The 17355-nt window shown below is 31.6% G+C and overlaps 1 long non-coding RNA gene across 1 annotated transcript in view; it reads right to left on the reverse strand.

The window, feature by feature from the left end:
* Positions 1-17355, reverse strand: part of LOC118181749 (uncharacterized) — a 273477-nt gene that overhangs the window by 237683 nt on the left and 18439 nt on the right. The gene's annotated exons all lie outside the window — the stretch shown is intronic.

Consider the following 17355-nt stretch of genomic DNA (forward strand, 5'->3'; position numbering starts at 1 on the left):
GTCTATGTGTTAAGACAGTGGCGAATTTTTTCTGGTAACTATGATATTTTTAACTTTCTGATTTTCTTAAAGTGAAAATAGATCAATGTGTACATGGACAAAGTTAAGGCAGTGCACAATGCCCAGTTTGTGCAGTTCTCTGTTTTAATAGGTTGATGTGTACATGGACACAGAGTTTGTGTATGTCTTTGACTTCTTATTTTGGTTTTGTGTAGCGGCCACCTTGAAATTGGTGCCGATCCTCTCAGGTGACGATCTTGATATAAAAAAAAAGAAACGATTCACCAAGGGTTACAGTAGAGTAAATTTTTACCAAAGATGTTTTACCATAATCACCATTTCAGTGGTTTAAACACTAGTGGAGCAGTATGCAGAGACGAAGATTTGAGTTTTGTTTACACAGCATGATGGTTTAGGCACTCCAGCCATTACAGTGAACAAAATTATAATAAACATAGCCACAATAATTGTCTATAAATATTGATGTATAACACTGCATTAACTAATATATTTCTTATGCTAGTATATACAGAATCCTTAATCGAAGGGAAAATCAGAAGACTGTGCATGCATTTTCCTTTAACTGAAACATGGATTTGACCATACAAATCTCAGTCTTACGGGACATGCCACACTATGCAGATAGACAGTAAAACGTGCTTGTGTTGTTTTTATTTGTTAGAGGTATGAAATAAATATACTTCTAGATTTTAATTTTTTCTTTTCTTGTTTTACATTTGGATTACCTATCAAAAAGTAAGGAATTCTGATATTATTACAATATCGGAGTTAAAATAACAATTATTGGACATGTTAAAGTAATGAAAATTTTAAATTAGGTTAAAAAGTAACCCTTAATGTGGCATATTTTTGAATTAAACTCTATCGACATTAAAAACAACAAAACATCCCTCTTTATTAAGGACTTTAATTAACTAATTTTAAATACAGAGCTATGAATGAATTTTTTCCCTTGCATGTTATAATAACTGAAACAAAATTACTCTGATACAGTCAAAATTCCTAAATGCAAGTACATAAAATTTACTTTAGCAATTTAAAGAGATGAGACACACTGAACAAATGAATAAATTTCTATCAAAGAATAATTTATTAAATTTGGCCCGTTCCATAGTAAACTTTAATCATTAGATTACATTATTACACCATGTCATCAGTTTGAAAAGCAAGTCATATGCCAGATCTTGGATGTAAAAGAAATGCACAAAATAATATACAGATTATTGAAAAATGATGTATACCAATGTTTATAGATATGATTAAATGTAACAGAAAATTTACTGTCACAACCACATTTTTAAGTGAAATGTATTATTTTAACATTTTACAATATTTAAGGTATGGCATTAAATGCAATTATGTGCCTGGATGTAAGTTAGTAAATTAAAAATAATAATAATAATAATCAAAGAATGAATGTCATGAAAAATTTCAAAAACAAGCAGAATTTAATTTAGAAGACCTTTAGACACTTATGATAAATAAATTTGAGAATTCTTCACCCAAAATTAAATTATAATTAACTAAAACCAGTTTGACTGACCTTCTACAAAATCCTTCAGCTGCAATTTTTTCTAGCTTGAAAACCAAATTCTTCTCCACATGGTAATAACATCTTAACCAGTTGAAATTCCTGCAGAAGGTTTGATAACACAGTAATAGAATTAATAGAATAGAAAAATTAACACAAAAGTATAGAACATCATTTAAACTTAACATTATTACAAATTTTGGTGCTTTCTGACTATCTGCAAAGCTGTGAAAATTGGCAAAATGGTTAGTTTATGGTTCATATCTACTGCTCTGTTCACAAGTAGTAATTCAAATAAGCACTTTATAAGAAACAAGAAATTTTAGGATGCACACACACAAAAATATATACATTGGGTCAATATTCACATATTTTTCATCCATTGGAATACTATTCAGAAATAAAGATTAAATATAAAGCATGTAAATACATGTGTGTGGTATGCATATTCATAGTTTGCTATTATCGTGTGCATACTCTTGCTGTTTTAGCATAAGTTGAAGCTGTGAGGGCAGATGATAAGAAAGTATCAGAATTTTTCATGTATAAGAAAAGATTGCCCTGACAATAGTATCTCAATTGTTTAGCACTGACATTTACATAGCGCATTAGAAATATATAGTAATATATGTATAATAAAAAGATAATTGCATATTATTAATTCATTTTTTTAAATGCCAAACTTTAACAATTCTTTCACATATACTTAAACAGAATTCTTTGACATGAACATCTAAAATTCATTCTTAACTAAAGAATAAATAATAAAATCATGTAAATTTCTTATCAAGCCCATCATTTCCGAAATGTCTACTTCTGAAAGTTCCCAGCATTTCTCAATACAGTCAAAAGTCGTTAATTCGGACACCCATAATCCGGAATGATCTATAATCCGGACCTCAAAGCTACAAACTTTCTGCGCATGCGTCGCGTTCACGCATGCGCACAGGCGTTTACGAGAGCGCGTAAGACCCTTATGGCTGCGAATATGTTTGTGCGCATGCGCGTTTAATGTGTAACGGAGTTATACGCTAAGCTAAAGTTATCTAATTCAGTTAATGTTGCAGATTGCGTTGTTCCTTAATCTTCGAAATGGATCCGGCTTATTATTTTTTGCAGACTGTTAGAGCAATTTTATAAAAGTAAGCTTGAACTTTTGATTATGTCAAATAGAATTTCCGATACATATTTACTACAAAGCGAAAGTATGTTTTGAAATCCGAAATCTGTTTATCAATTTCACGCTGCTCTGCGGCAGAGGGGGGGGGGGGCAGAAACGTCATTATTAGGTTATGATAGATTAGAAAGATTATGTTAAATAGAATTTCCGATATATATTTACTAATATGTAATTTGTATCTACAAAGCGAAAGTATGTATTGAAATCCGAAATCTGTTTATAAATTTCACGTGGCGGATTGGAAGTTGATCTGTCAGCACTATCCTTATCTTCAGGGCATATGTTTTTATTTTGTTTGGTTTATAATTCCGTACTAAGTGTAGTATTTCATTTGGATGTACTCCGTCTTTGATATGATTTAAATCAAGTTCCTCGTCATTATAATTCGCTTCCGATAGTGAAGAAAGTGACCCAGAGGTTATTGAAAACGAAAACATTTCGATTGACAAATTAGTCGGTATTCTCAACACAGCAATTATAGGACTTGAACAGCGGAACTTTGTAACTAAACAAGAAATTATGTCTGTTTAATAGAATTAAAAAGAAAGTATTATCACATGAAACGAAGCAACTTACATTGAAAGAAATGTTTAATAAAGTAAACAAATAAATATTAAGCTTTTTCTTTTCGTAAATTTTGATACCCTTTAGATCATAATTGTTCTTTATTTCCTAAATTACGGTTTCATATTTTTAATTTTGTAATTTCTGCATGCCATCTTACCAGATTTAAACTGATGATTGATAATCTGGAATCGCCGAAGTCCCGACGAGTCCGGATTAACGACTTTTGACTGTATATTATTAAATTACTAAACTAAGCATCAATGATCGTCATGTTCGCTAATGTGGCAATATCTTTCATACTTCTTTGTTACCACAAGTAACAAGTAACAAGTAGGCTTCAATAAATCTTTAACTGTTACATGCTACTTTTGTCTAAAATTTGTACAAATAATAAAATTAAATGAGCTCTTTATTATATGCTCAAAGAAATAATTTTGTATGAAAATTTGTATGTTATATATTGGCCTGATTAATGATTCAGGAAATAATTCGGGTTTTCAAAGTGCTTCCAATAATTCAAATTTCAGCTTGTGTCAAAATAAAATCTATAACACAAATCTAAGCAAATTTCCTTATGAACAATGCATTTTAACATTATTCAATCACTGGCAATCACACAATACTGATTGCTTCAATAAACATTACTGTAACTGTGTTATTTAAAAGACTGTAATGTTTTAATTATTTCCTTAATTAAAACATTACAGTCTTTTCCTCCTTCTAACACCAAAAGAAAACCCAGATAAGAAATATAAAAATATCAGTAAAAATAAATTATATTATTGAATGACACTTTACATTAATTACACTTATGCATATATTATTTTATTATAAATTATTTCAAAATCAAAGAAGAGAAGGGGGAGAAACTTTAATATTGACATTTCTAAAATGATATAAACATTAATCATTTAGTACAGTTTGTTATTTCAGGCAAAAAGAATTCACCTTTCTGGATAGCATTTATATTTCCATCTCACTTTCAATGAAACATTAAGAGAAATGCATATAATTTAAACACCAGTTTATTTTATTTATCAGACAGATTATGTCAACTCAAAAAAACCTATCGGTAAAATTCGGTAGTAATAATTCTGAATGTTAGGCAACTTGCAAGATTCAACAAAAATTATCAATACTTTTATTATAATGACAATACTACAGTAACATGAACATAAAATTAAACTGCATATAACTATAAAATAAGCCAGCATATAATAATGGTGCATTGGTTTCTAAAACAATGGGCTCGATGAAAAAATACATGTATTATGGTAGCTATTCATATTCTTCAGCTTTACTAATATTCTCATGTTCACTTTACATAACTAAAGTATCTACAATACAATAAAAATGCAAACAATATTTATGAGAAAATGTTAAAAGCAATCATAAGCATTTGATTGAATGACCATATTTTGTCTTCCTGCAAGTCGAATCTTAAAATGATATGCAGTTTGAAAAATGCTCAATCGTTTTATAAAATATTCAAAAAAGATTAAAAAAAGGTACTGTTCTGTTATCAGGACCGGGTTCAGAATTGTATTTATGTATGCTTGTATATTTGTATGTTTGTGTGTCTACATATACACATCTATGCACATACTTACGAACACAGGTTCATACATTTCCGATTCTGGTCCCAATAACAGAACAGTACCCCAAAAAAAACTTGAATTACAAACTAGATTAAGATAATGTTTCAACCATACATATTTTGGACAAAACAATGCAAACTCTTATTTTTATACAATTGTTCAAAGTATTTAACATAAACGTATTGCTGAAATAAAATAATAAGCAATCTGATCACACATATTATTTTGAAACTGAATGCATAAACTAGATAAAAAAAAATTCAGTCATAAACATTTGGATAGCAGGGCAAATTAGATATTTGAAAAGACAGCCAGCCATTGAGATACACGTAATTCACGACAGAATGGTAACAATTCATAAAGCTGTGAAACATTTAACTGTCAAAATGACATAAATAAAACATACAAGTATTGCGATTGAACTTACCTTTCATGCAACAAAAAATATCCATACAAGTTAACCTCATGGCGCAGCCATCTTGGATTTCGTTTCAAATCAGACGGACGCGTGACGTTTACGGATTTGCGGAAGAATACAAGGAACTAGTAGTTTGCCGGATGCAATGTGCAATGACGCGTAAGAATATAGTTCTGTAGAACTTCCTACATTATTCCGTAATAAACAGTACTATTTCCTAATTTTTTCTTTATATAATTAATTAATTAGGGAAATAGTTAAGTAATGCTGAATTCATTTTTAATGAAATGTAAAATTTTGTATGTATGGGACGACCACCTTCCGTCCAATATTTCTGAGAATATAAACAAATTTTGGAATCTGAGAGTATCAGTAAATAAATATATAGAATATCGCCTCTCAAACGACCACTTCTGAAAGTGACCAATAGTTCTGAGATTATAAATAAATATTGATATTAAGCATTATTTCTATAAGACGATCATCTCTATATAAGACCAAAGTTTCTAGAATCTTGGATAGTCATCAGAGATGTATCTTTACTGCGAAATTATCGCACGACTGTAATTCAATATCAATAACAGATCGCGCGATTGAAAAACATTTTCTGTCCTGTAATTAGAGGAAAAATATTTTCCTTATGAGGTATTTCTCCCGCTTGCCTAGCGTGCCTTCGTGGTGTAATAGTTCTGCACGCTGGGCCGGTATTTCAGAGGTCCGTGGTTCGATTCACGGCGAAGGCGGTTGGTAATTTTTCATCTCTACGGCTTCCCAAAAAAATCCTAATGTCTCTACAGTGGCGCTCGAACTAAAAAGGTGTTGGATGAGGTATATCCACACCCAGGATTTAGTGATTGGATCCCCTTAAAAAAAAGTCGGCCTTTAAAAAGAGAAGTAATATGAGGTATTTCTCTCGCTTTCCTAGCGTGTCTTCGGCCCACCAGCGGCCGAGCGGTAAAGTCGCTGAACCCTGGTAGTGCGATCCGAGGTTCGAATCCCGCGAACGGGCTGGCTGCATGGGTGTTTTCGTGGTTTTCCCCACGTGTAACGTGTATACGAGCCAGTTTCCCTTAGAAAGGTCCTCCACGAAGACATCTCTCCCCTTAGTAGTGGTTCTGCACACTGAGCCGGTATTCCAGAGGTCCGTCCTTCGATTCCCGGCGAAGGCAGTTACTAATTTTTCATGTTTCCTGCTTCCAAAAAAATACCTAATGTCTCTATACCCAAATTTAAAAAAAAAAAAAATTCGTTTCCGTAATTAAATATATCTATATCTAATTTTACCTATATTTGTAGTAGGGTTTGTAATCTGTAAGTAATTATACATGTAATTTATACATTTTTTATAAAAAAAAATATATGTTATTTAAAATTTTGCAAATATTCTAGAAAATGCTAATCCATTGAAAAAAATCTTTTCTATGACTAAATAAATTTTTAAAAACGTCAGAAAAAATAACAGTTAAAATTAATAACAAAATAACAAGAATAAATCATCAATCATATCAATATTTTTAATGTACAGCATTTAGAAACAACTTAGTAAAATACACATGAAAAATAAAATAATGTACAAGTTTCAGATGTGCAATGTCAAAAAATTAAAACTGGTAAATTTGAGAACAAATATCCTCAAAATGTTTGACAACGAAAGTCCTCCGGACAATGCAGAATGAATGTCCTCAGGATGTGAAATTGGTGAACTCCTCAGGACATCTGAGAATCAACATCTTCAGGACATCCTGTCATATCCCGGGACATAGCGACTTAAATAAGACATCCTTAGAATGTTAAATTACGATCTCCTCAGGACATCTGAGAATCAACATCCTTAGGACATCCTACGTATATCCCGGGATATTGCGACTTAAATAGGACATCCTGAGGATGTTTTGTGCTATGGGGGGAGAGCCATATACGGAGGAATATTAGAAGCAACTGATAACTGAAATATCGGAACACAGAATAACAACTTTTTATGGACTTTAAAATTCTTCTCGCGGTTTTTTAACCTATGTTTAGCAACATATTAGAGTGCCATGAAAGTCAGGAATTTAAATATCCGTTTTTCTCCTTTAAGAAACGTCTACTTCAAATCTTATCCTGCGTTTTCCAAAGGGCCCTAAAATTTTCGACATATTAAATTCTTAGAATCACACCGATGCTACAAAATTAAAACTATCAATTTCTCCTTCAAACATATTCCAAGGATTTTGCATAGGTTTAGTGTGTAGATTATAATTATTTCGTTTGGGGGAAAACTGTTATATAGTTTTTACTCTAAAAATTTCTTAAGTTTCTTATTCGGGACGACAGAAATATCTGAACGAGATAAAAACTAAATAAACAAATGCGCTAAAATATTTCAATAATAAAATTATTTCGTTCAGTCATCTCCTTCAGTTGGAGGGTTATTTCTCGCTTGGAATTACTTGGTCAGAATAACATGGAAATTTTCATTGAGTTAACCTTCGATACGAAAAAGAAATCAGACTTATCAAACAATACTATTTACTTAAATGCCAAGCACGTAAAAGTTTCAGTATTTTTATGATCTATTCAATATCTTATGATCTTACATGGTGCAATAAAACCATTGTTTCCATTTTCTAAATCATATTTCGGTCAATCAGTAACTCCTCCTTCTTCCCTCCAAGAAAAGGGACTTACAGAAATAGTATACTAAATTATCTTGAAAATTATCGGAATGTTACTATATCAACCGTATAAGACCAAACTTTGACAAAATTTGATTCCATCAAGATCGGATGGATAAGATCTCTGAGAAGTGGTATTTCATCCAGCTTATGATTTCAAGCGAGCGAGCTGGTTGGGTGGGATTTCCATACTTTCTTCACGCGTAACACTGAACAATTTCCTTAAGATAATCCTTCTCAAAGGCATACATTCTTTTAAGCAGGTGCAATTGACATATTCTGAGGAACAGACTGACAGATTCTGTGGAATAAGCTCAGATTTCATGATAATAATGTATTTATTAGTATAATCTTGTTCATCACCATAACAGCTATAACAAAAGGTAAACATTTGAGTCACTGCACTGTGCATTTACGGGCGTTTACTTAAATATAATATCCTTCTGGAAAGAATGGAAATTCTTTTTGTAAAGAACAGAAGACAGTTTCATGCAAACATAAAACTTCACCTATGAAAAATGTAAATATCTTATTTTTGGTACTATAATTTCTGCAATAGATTAATAAAATTGGCAACCTGTTAATATTTTGATTAAGAAATATTTGCAATATTTTTACTAGTATATCACTGTCTAGATGTATTTTTAAGTTAGTGATACTTTATTTTTTGATCCCCAATTTATTTGAAAAGAACTGGAAAAAAAAAAAAAAAGAAAATCAGAAACCAAAAAGCCAAAAAATTTCTTTTTCTTGTTCAGAGCTCAGATAATCCTAAATATCATGTTATAAATATGCATTTAGAAAACGGAAAACGTGGTGAACATGGTTTGGGGGAATTAAAAGGTTATTAGTGAATAAATAATTGTACAAAGAATTGCAAAACTAGAATAAGATATATATTAAAGCATAAATCTTTTAACACAAAAAAAGATTTATTTTTAGAAAGATATTTTTTCTATTTCAAGAAAATACATACTTTTATATGTATTTATTTGATTCAATGAAACTTTTAAGAACGTGTCTTGTATTTTTCAGAAATTTATCACTCTATAGAACTTAAAGTGAAAAAAATCTAAAATGCGAACGAAATTAAAGATAAAGTTTTAATCTGCATGAAAACTTGGAATATAAAAATTAATGAATATCATTGAGTATTTTCCGGACATTTTTAAAAACACGAAGAATGGAGTGGAGAATAAAATACAAAATCAATATAGAATCCTAACTTGGGTGTTTTCTGTACGAGATGCTTTATAAGAAAGTAGGTAAAAGCGTTTTTTTTTTTTTTTTTTTTTTTTTTTTTTTTTTTTTTTTTCTATTTAGCCTGATATACTACATTTCTAAATAAAAATAAATACTTCCTTTTAAATAAATACTGAATTTTTTTAATATTTCATAAAACTTTTGAAATCAGAATATATTCAAGACTCTCACTTTTCACATACTTTTGCAAATATAAAATAACTTTATTATTTGCAATTAAATGTTCCTATTTCATAAAGTTACGAATAAAAATATTTAAAATACTGCAATCTCAAAATTCAGTTTACTGAATAACAGCTTCGAAGAAGTGTTTACTTAACATTAATTAATTATTAAAATTTAAATTAAATAAAACATGTATACGAATTAAAAATTAATTTTCATCTGGTTGTAAGGTATATTTTAATTTTATAACAGTTATTTTAATTTAGATAATTTTTCCTATCAGTTTTTGTTTCCCACTTACAACTACCTACCAGAATTAGGTTTTAGAATAGCCTTGAACGCAAATGGGTAAAAGTAGTATTTAAGGAAGGTTTCATCTTACTTCGAGAGAGAAAGAGCTAGGAATCTTGAATAGTGTGTGTTTGCCTTTGGGCTTAAAGGCCTTTTTATATTCGCCGGCTAGTTTAAATTAAGTACCAACTGCGGGTTTACTTGCTTAACTTAAACCAGTATTTAAGTCTCTTAGTTAGTTATACTTAGTTCTTATTTCTTATTTTGATTTCAAGCTCGAGTGTAGGCTTCGTTCTAAGCCCGAATGAGGGGCTAACTGTTCATCTTATTTTGAGTGAAATAAAAGGTAGTTAACCCTTCTTGAGTTTACGATCTCTGTTATTTGAACTCAGCAATATACAGGTTATCAACCAGTATTTAAAAAAATCGCTGCTCAAAAGTTTTATGCCAAACTATAGGAGAAAACTTGTTATGTTTATTTCATCATGAGTCAACGACATATAAAATAATTTCATTATTAACAACATATAAAAATAATTTCATTATATAATAAAGAAAGCAATTTAATCTTTCAAGATTAAATTGTAGATGTAGTTCATTCGTTGGCTTGCGTATGAAGATTTGAATTAATATTTTCTTTATAAGCGAAATGACGGTTATTTCTGTTTTGCTCTATGACGAATTTCGTGCAGTTAGAACAATAGTACGTCCATCCAGATGTTAGGAAATACTCTGATAAAAAATAATGCCAATTTCTAAAATTTTGAATTAGTTTTCTTTTTGTTCTGGGGGTATTTATTTTTGTCTAAATATCAATACAGTTTTTTACAAGAATCATTAGCAATTATTTGTAAGACAGCTTTTCTTTCACTGACTAATCTTTATAAGCGAAATGACGGTTATTTCTGTTTTGCTCTATGACGAATTTCGTGCAGTTAGAACAATAGTACGTCCATCCAGATGTTAGGAAATACTCTGATAAAAAATAATGCCAATTTCTAAAATTTTGAATTAGTTTTCTTTTTGTTCTGGGGGTATTTATTTTTGTCTAAATATCAATACAGTTTTTTACAAGAATCATTAGCAATTATTTGTAAGACAGCTTTTCTTTCACTGACTAATCTTTTCTTAGCATCAGTGCAAATTTATTAGAAAAGCCCTCTTTGATTCTTTCTTTCGTAGGTAGACAACAGAGCCATTTATTGTAAAAAATTATCTACCCTCATAAAGTTATAAATTATACAATTGCACGTAGACAACAATTATGATATAGATAATGAGCTTAAATATTTGCATTAAATTTTAATGACAGTTTTATTTACTCTTCAACAGTAGTCTAATAAAATATTGTTACCATTTCTAAATCAGTATTTTCTTTAATTTTTATGAAATAGGTAACCATCTAAAATAAGAAAATATTACACATATCCCCTGTTATAAAATATTATTATTTTATTCAAGGTATTTTAAGGACGTGTGCAGTATATCCTAGAAAACCGAATGACCTTTGACTCAATAATTTCTCCTATACATTTGACATTCATGCAGAACTTCAAAAAGGAATACTTTTGAAAATATGTAGCCCACTATTCTTTTAGATAAGCAAGAAAAACTGAAGCTAAAACTGCAGATAACTAACACATATATGTAAGATATAAAATATGAAAGAAAATTACCAACAAATTTTTAACTTAATTGGGGATAGCCGTTTCAATACCTGCTTTTAATATGGCTACATACCCGTTTTGAAATCTGTACTGCTTCACTTACGTCTGGAATTATTCGCAATGCTGTAGAATTCTTGTCCAATCACCATTTAAAATTGAAACAAAGGAGCCGAGGTTATAAATACTTCAGCTGATGAATACGCAGTTACTTTCTCTGCTGATCTTGCTTCGCAATCATATAGTTAATTAATTGGCTTTCTTCCTCTACTTTTTAAAGCTGAGATACACGTATGTATGTACACGTATGTATGTTTAAAGATGAGATACACGTATATTAAGCACCCATTGTACACTTTATTTACTGAGCATCCAATGGATGCTTATAGCATCCATTGTACTCTGAACATCAAGAATAGAAGTCCTAAGAAATTAATGATGTGTGTTGGAAGATGTGTATAAAAAATGTCCAGGAATATGTTATGTGCTGAACTCAGCACGTGTATCTGCAAGTTCATGATTCCATATAAATAACAGTTTTAAGTTATCTTCTAACATCAAGTTATCTACATATAAATCATTATATATGTTATAATAGCAAGGAAAAGACAGAGCAGCGTCGATGCGTAATACCTAGATATTATAGATCGTAGATCCATATTGAAGAGGGAAAATTCCTCTTGCGTAGTATGCTAATATGTTGACTTTGTAATATCTAAAACGCTTGGCAGTCGAGGCACTTTTAGTTCCATTTTTATTTGGAATTGACATTTTGTGGCCACAGTTCACCTGACACTCTATTCATGCCTATTCAAGAAAATTTATATTTTTGGTATTGTTGCGATAAGAACAGAGCAGAATGAAACAGCGTCTAAGCAGCACAGAGGCAAAAGCTAAGGTGCATAGTTATCTGATATGAAAGCACAGAAAGAGAAAGGTTGCGGTTTAAGTTAAAAGTTTCAGTTCCCAATTATTATGTCATCAGCGCTGCGCAGGCCATGCAAAATGGAATGATCTAGAAATGACGCAATCCAGAGAAGTTATTACGATTTGTAAAACAGAGAGGGAGAAATAAACTGTTACCGTTAGCTTAAATTATAATTTTGATTTACCTATTTTTTATCTTACACATTATATGTAATATATATATCTGAAAGCAATGAATTTTACATACAAATTTACACATAGAAAAAGGATTAACTGAAATATTTTCCATGTGCAAATATTTCATTTTGAAAGTAGGGAAAAAATCATAATAAATGCACGCTAACAAAACAAAAATATATAGTAATACGAGGGCAATCCCAAAAAAAGGTCTGCTATATTTTTAGATATACAAAGAACCGTTTATTTTCTATAATTGCTACATCACTTTAAAGATTGAAGAATGTTTTATTTTTCAACATAATCGCCACTTCGGTCGCTGCATTTTTGTAGACGCTGTGGCAGTTTTACAGTGCCCATGTCATACCAGCTTGCCGCTATGCCCTTCAGGAAGCGTCAATCGAGTCCAAGAAGTCGTCCTTTTCGTCTCCATAGCGGCGAAGAAATTCGCGGGAATTATCAACCCGTTGCCGTTTGTAGTCTTCTGTCAGCATACGCGGCACCCATCTTGCACACACCTTCCAATATTGCAACTTTTCCGTTAAAATCCTGTGGATGGTGCTTCTGGAAACCTCAACCAAAATGCAGAGAGCATCCAGAGCGATCCTCCGATCTTTACGCATGAGTTCCTCAACTTTCGCGATTGTCTCTTCGGCAATTGACGGCCTCCCGCTCCTTTCTTCGTCATAAATTTCAGTACGACCGGCTGTAAACTCTGTACACCACTTGCGAACGTTTTTGACATCCATGCACGACTGTCCATACACTTCCGTCAATAGGCGGTGAATTTCAACCGGTTTAACGCCTTTTGCGTTCAAAAATCGAATAACTGCGCGCACTTCGCACTTGGCGGCAGCGTTTATCGGGAGCTCCATTTCGAATGGCTGCCAAGCCAAGACTGAGCATCCTAGCGAAGCGCCTGCGTGCTTATGTGGTAGCGGAGAAGGCACCACTCACAACAGTGTTGCCAACAACCGTATTAAAACTTTCTATACGTCCACAAAGTATACGAGTATATGTGTTTATCTCTGAAGAAAAATCTTTATTAGAAAAAATCAAAAGAAAAGAAATAAAAATAGAAAGAGGAAAATCATTAACATGTTATAAATAGATTAAAATAACCAATATCGAATAGGCGTTTATAATTCATTTTTGCTATAAAATTAAAAGGTCTTTAACTTGGTAATAATTTAATTCGTGTATTAATCCTAGTATACGATGCACAAGAGATTTAGCGAAATTTGGGAGGCGAAAAAGTTTACGCGTTAATTTGTTGTTGGCGACAATTTTGAAAATCTCGTCAAGTGATTCAAATACAGTTTCGGCTATGGAATTTGAATTCTTGAGCATCCTCATTATGTTCCGTTTCTGTAACAATTTGGTCAGCTTTTTCAAATCATCACTGCCAGAGTATCGCCTTAACTGACACTATATTTCAAATACTTTTTGAAATAGAACCGACAGTAGCAGAAATTAAATTTTATATGTATTGGTCTGGAATGTAAAATAACAACTAAAGCAGTTCTTATTTGGGAGCTTATTTCTTCTTACTCTCTTCAATATTTGGCAATAGATTCTTTTTTCATAGAAGATGATAACTTCACATCACTTTCTTGAATTTCGTATCATATTTTTCTATCATATCTAAACAGCTTCTCTTATAATTATTAGTACTATCACGCTGATTTTATTGTTATAGTTCACAGTTACTCTAATTTTATAAACAATTACGTGCTTCTGAATCTTTGTTGGTTTAAGATAAACTAGGAATTAGTACGTTATTTTTACAGGAATTTTTGCCTCCCACTCAATAACCAGAGATGGTGCATTTTTGCTTCAAAGAGAATTTTTAATAAAGTTTCATAAAATGTTACTTTAGATATTCTTACCAGTACCTATTTCTTTTTTACCTAAATCCACGAATGATCATTTCAGTGATACGTATTCTGTTTCCTCTTTTGTAAAAAATTGCATTTGCGACCAGGCTGAGTCATTATTATCTTTCCTGTCCTCGTATGGTTTGTTTATTTGATTACGGCAAAGCACTCAAGAGCTTATCAGCTAAAAGGGGGGGATGCTTTCGTGGTGGATTTTCTAAGAAAAACTCGCTCCTATACATATTACACGTGGAGAAAGCCACGAGAACGCCCATGCAGCCAGCCCGTTCGCAATATCGCTCTACCAGCCTCGGTCCGAAAACCTCGAAACGAACTACCAGTGTTCAACAACTTTACCGCTTGGTCACTGGTAGGTGCTTCGCTTTCTGTCTTCGTAAGCTTAATGCCACTAATTCTCAACATTTCACTTTCTATATTAGTTTCTTTTAAATCTATATGCTGAGGTCAGCTGTCACGTAAAGACTTTTGAAAATATATTCTCTATTGTACTTGAGCTTTTCACTATGCGGTTTGAGGTTTCGCTTTGGTCCCGTTTATGGCAATTTTATGGATTTCAACTATTTACTTTCTCTTATGACTCTCACCTAAATATATTTTTTTCTTCAGAAATCTTAGTGTGTTACGAATTTTCTATAACCACCACGTAAATATTTATTTAAGGAAATACGTTTTCTTCTGAGTAAAGACGTTTGGAGGCATAGAAACTTATTTCGCGTTTACATGGAAATCAAGGCCAATCTTAGGGGTAATTTCCCTCTGGGTTTTGCGTCTTCCTTTTCCTTTAAAATAGGAATTTTGGATTCACTGTCAGTAAACCTCTCGAATTTCAACCTACTTTCTACTAAATCTAATCTAAATGATTCGCCATCTGTTTTACTTAGAATTTCCTCTGAATAATAAGAATTCTTTCTACCATGCAGACATTATTTAAATTTTTAGCCTCAAAATAATCACTTTCATTTCTTGCTCATTTTTGTTACTCGATTTATAGATGAACAAAATAAATTTATAGATGAACAAAATAAATTTTCGTCTTATCACAAAAACATTTTACCGCTTTTATAATAGAGGATTAACTTTTGTAGGCTCGGCTGCTCTTGCCTTTTTATAGCTCCTCCATTAAATGTATTACCTGAAATCAATAACACGTTTATAACTCGGAACTTTGTCTTCGTTACTGATGTCATACTTAATTCTTTGACATACTCGACTTATGACTCTTAGATAATGCAACTCCGCAGTTGTCAGTATGATTAAGATGATTCTAGAAATAACAATACGCTTAGGAAACATATAATATGTTATAATAACAAAAATTGCATGAAAATACAATCTTTCTATAAAAAATTCAACGTTGAAGAAATAATAAGGATTGAAAAATTTTTGTAAGGAAAATGAATACATTTCTTAAAACATATTTAATTACAATTAAACAAATATTAGATAATACATCACTAAAACCATTATTTAAACGCTGTCACCATAGGCTTCATATAGGCCATGAACGAAATATGAAACAATTTGGATAAATGTGTTTTACGTATTAGTACTTTATAGAATTTAGTATCATTTCCCCATAGCACAAAACATCCTCAGGATGTCCTATTTAAGTCGTAATATCCCGGGACATACTTAGGATGTCCTAAGGATGTTGATTATCAGATGTCCTGAGGAGATCGTAATTTAACATCCTGAGGATGTCTTATTTAAGTCGCTATATCCCGGGACATGACAGGACGTCCTGAAGATGTTGATTCTCAGATGTCCTGAGGACTTCACCAATTTCACATCCTGAGGACATTCATTCTGCATTGTCCGGAGGACTTCCGTTGTCAAACATTTTGAGGATATTTGTTCAATTTACCAGTTTTAATTTTTTGACATTGCACATCTGGAAACTTACACATTATTTAATTTTCATATGTATTTTACTAAATTGTTTCTAAATGCTGTACATTAAAAATATTGATATGATTGATGATTTATTCTTGTTATTTTGTTATTAATTTTAACTGTTATTTTTTCTGACGTTTTTAAAAATTTATTTAGTCATAGAAAAGATTTTTTTCAATGGATTAGCATTTTCTAGAATATTTGCAAAATTCTAAATAACATATATTTTTTTTATAAAAAATGTATAAATTACATGTATAATAACTTACAGATTACTAATCCTACTAAGTATAGGTAAAATTATATATATATATATTTTAATTCTGAAACGAATTTCTTTTTAAAATTTGGGTATAGAGACATTAGTATTTTTTTGGAAGCAGGAAAGATGAAAAATTAGCAACTGTCTTCGCCGGGAATCGAACGACGGGCCTCTGGAATACCGGCCCAGTGTGCAGAACCACTACACCACGAATACACGCTAGGAAAGCGGGAGAAATACCTTATATTACTAGCCTTTTTAAAGGGCGACTTTTTTTTAAGGGTACCCAATCACTAAATCCTACGTGTGGATATACCTCATCCAACACTTTTGTAGTTCGGGCGCCACTGTAGAGACATTAGGATTTTTTTGGAAAGCCGTAGAGATGAAAAATTAGCAACCGCCTTCGCCGGGAATCGAACCACGGACCTCTGAAATACTGGCCCAGCGTGCAGAACCATTACACCACGAAGGCACGCTAGGAAAGCGGGAGAAATACCTCATAAGGAAAAATTTTTTCTCCTAATTACAGGACAGAAAATGTTTTTCAATCGCGCGATCTGTTATTGATATTGAATTACAGTCGTGCGATAATTTCGCAGTAAAAATAATTCTTTGATGACTATCCAAGATTCTAGAAACTTTGGTCTTATATAGAGATGGTCGTCTTATAGAAATAATGCTTAATATCAATATTTATTTATAATCTCAGAACTATTGGTCACTTTCAGGAGTGGTCGTTTGAGAGGCGATATTCTATACATTTATTTACTAATACTCTCAGATTCCAAAATATGTTTATATTCTCAGAAATATATTGGACAGAAGGTGGTCGTCACATAC

Source organism: Stegodyphus dumicola, chromosome 5 (genome assembly GCF_044657685.1).
Source record: "Stegodyphus dumicola isolate Sdum_Otavi_A_Nest chromosome 5, ASM4465768v1".
In the NCBI taxonomy this organism is placed as follows: Eukaryota; Metazoa; Arthropoda; class Arachnida; order Araneae; family Eresidae; genus Stegodyphus; species Stegodyphus dumicola.